Below are 3,479 nucleotides of genomic sequence, written 5' to 3' on the forward strand. Positions count from 1 at the left end.
CCCTCGCAAAGCGCGACTCTGACCAAAAAAAAACCAAACTTTTCATGGACTCCAATGTTGCGTTCGACAGTATAAGGGCAACCGTTGAGATGTTGATTTTTTTGATTTTTTTAATATTTTTTTTAATAGACAAGGGACCTCCGATTTTGCTGGAGGGGAGGGGTGGGTTTGTGGGTGGGGGGTGGGGGGATGGCGGGGGTTGGGGGAGGGGGGGGGGAGGGGAAGAAATACTCGTCATATATTATGTTGCATACCATACCAGCTCAGGGATTTAGCTTTTTTGCCTTGAAGGGAGATATTATTCATGTCCTGTCTGTTTATTACTGCGGCGAAGGGTTTCTGGGGCTCCTCAGCTGCCGTAAACATGAGTCGACTGGCCTGAGGCTACTAATATGGAACATAATTTATGAACGCCATCATTATTTCATTGGTGGTGTAACGTTTATGATTCAGGCTTTTTCCTCCCCGCTTTTGCTGTTGGCTTGCCTGGTCGACTGCGTGCAGGGCAGGTGACTTTTTCGTTGGGAACGTCAGCATATTTTGGGGGAGGGGATGGGGGGGGGGGGGGGAGGAATAACTCTCTCTCTCTCTCTCTGTCGTCCTCTCTCTGTATCTCTCTCTCTCTCTCTCTCTCTCTCTCTGTCGTCCTCTCTCTGTATCTCTCTCTCTCTCTCTCTCTGTCGTCCTCTCTCTGTATCTCTCTCTCTCTCTCTCTCTCTCTCTTGTCCTCTCTCTGTATCTCTCTCTCTTGTCCTCTCTCTGTATCTCTCTCTCTCTCTCTCTCTCTGTCGTCCTCTCTCTGTCTCTCTCTCTCTCTCTCTCTCTCTCTCTCTCTCTCTTGTCCTCTCTCTGTATCTCTCTCTCTCTTGTCCTCTCTCTGTATCTCTCTCTCTATCTCTCTCTTGTCCTCTCTCTCTCTCTCTCTTGTCCTCTCTCTGTATCTCTCTGTATCTCTCTCTCTCTCTCTCTCTTGTCCTCTCTCTGTATCTCTCTCTCTCTCTCTCTCTCTCTCTCTCTCTCTCTCTCTGTCGTCCTCTCTCTGTATCTCTCTCTCTCTCTTGTCCTCTCTGTATCTCTCTCTCTCTCTCTTGTCCTCTCTCTGTCTCTCTCTCTCTCTCTCTCTTGTTCTCTCTCTGTCTCTCTCTCTGTCGTCCTCTCTCTGTATCTCTCTCTCTCTCTCTCTTGTCCTCTCTCTGTCTCTCTCTCTCTCTCTCTCTCTTGTCCTCTCTCTGTATCTCTCTCTCTCTCTCTTGTCCTCTCTCTGTATCTCTCTCTCTCTCTCTCTTGTCCTCTCTCTGTATCTCTCCCCCACCCCTCTCCTGTTCCTATTTTCCTTTCTCTCCTTCTCTCCCCGCTCTCTCTTTTTCTCTCTCTCTCCTCTCTCGATCTGTCTTTCTCCAGTCTCGTCTCTGTTTGTCTGTCTGTCTGTTCCCCCGCCCCCCTCTCCCCTATTCTGTGTATGTTTCTCTCTCTCCCTTGTCTGTCTCACCCCCCCCCCCTCCCCTACTCGGTGTATGTCTCTCTTTCTCCTCCCTCCCTGACCTTTTCTTTCTTTCTCTTTCTTGCTCCTCTACTTCCTCTCTCCCTTTCTATTCCTCTCTCTCTCTCTCTCTCTCTCTCTCTGTATCTCACTCTCTTTCTCTGCATCTGTCTCTATCTCTGTCTCTCTCTGCCGCTCCCACCCCCAGCTCTCTCTCTCTCTCTCTCTCTCTCTCTCTCTGTGTATCTCACTCTCTTTCTCTGCATCTGTCTCTATCTCTGTCTCTCTCTGCCGCTCCCACCCCCACCTCTCTCTCTCTCTCTCTCTCTCTCTCTCTCTCTCTCTCTCTCTCTCTCTCTCTCTTCTCCCAACCTTCTAGCGAGTGTATGAAGGCATTTTTTGACATTAAGATGTGCGAAGATTGAAGTGAAGAATGTTTAATGATGCACATAAAAAAAATATTTCGCGATCGCTCTGAGCGATTGAAGCGTGGTGAACGGCATTTTTTTCTTTATCCAAATCCGATCTGTTAATAATAATTTCGGTGTGACTGGGAGGGGGGGGGGGGGGGGGGGGGGGGGGGGGGGGGGGGGGGGGGGGGTAGGTGTGAGGGTTAAAACGACACGACGATGTTGAAACTTGTATTGCATTATTGTAGGTCCCCACATCATCCTCGTTTGAAATAATAATATATAGAAGTACTGTATACAATATTTGATTATTGATTAATTTTTCTGTCCTAATCCCGCTTCCCACATCCCCCATCTCACACACACTCTTCCAATATTATGTTTTGTTTTTATTTCTCCAATCACTGACATCCACCCTCTCCATTTTACATTTTGTACTTTGCCTTTTCCATATTCTGTTCTCTCTCTCTCTCTCTCTCTCTCTCTCTCTCTCTCTCAGACACACAAACACACAAACACAAAAACACACACACTTGTCGTGAACAGACAAACTAAAGAACGAACACACACACACACACACACACACACACACACACACACACACACACACACACACACACACACACACACACACACACACACACACACACCTGTATTAATTCTGTCCGATATTTCAGAATTAAAACGAAGTCCACTGTTGACAAAAAAACAAAACAAAACAAAACAAAAAACACATTTAATGAAAAACGAGTGTTTTAGGACGATAAAAGAAATCATTTTTTTGAGATGTCAGTGACATGAATGTAGGTACGTATATACACGAGGTGAGAAACAAGTTGTGAAGAAAATCTCAGCTGGTTCGTAGGAGAGTGAAAGCTTTATCATTCACTGACAGCCTAGTGTGCGCGTCTTTTTTTTTTGTCTTTTTTTTTGTAAGGTCTCAAGCTGCAAATAATGTGTAATAGTCTGAACACAAATTTCTTTGTTGTCACCTAATTCATAATGCAAAGAAGCTCTGTCCTCTCTCATTCAAAGGCAGCAAATGCATACACGGTTTGTTTGTTTTTAAATAAATAATTCAGTGCGTTTTGTTTTCACAGCTTCATTTGCATTTCAGGGCAACACACGCAAGCACGCACACACACACACACACACACACACACACACACACACACACACACACACACACACGTACGTCAGTTATCAAATGCCAGATACGGTCATCAAAATCGCAAAACACATAATCGGATTCCATCAAAATAAACCAGTGAAGCAACACACACACACACACACACACACACACACACACACACACACACACACACACACACACACACACACACACGCGCGCGCGCGCATCAAAATCCGCGTTGCTTCTTCCTTTCCCATCAAAGACTTTGCGAACTTGCGTGACCCATGCGGGGGGGACAAAGAAACGAAAGGAAGAGAGAGAGAAGGGAGACGGGATGGAGAGAGAGAGAGAGAGGGAGAGGGATGGAGAGAGAGGGAGACGGGGGAAGGGGAGGGAGGAGAGGGAAGGGGTGGAGAGAGGGGGGGAAAAAGGGGGGTGGAAAGAGGAGGGGGGAGAA

Source organism: Babylonia areolata, chromosome 9 (genome assembly GCF_041734735.1).
Source record: "Babylonia areolata isolate BAREFJ2019XMU chromosome 9, ASM4173473v1, whole genome shotgun sequence".
NCBI lineage: Eukaryota > Metazoa > Mollusca > Gastropoda > Neogastropoda > Buccinidae > Babylonia > Babylonia areolata.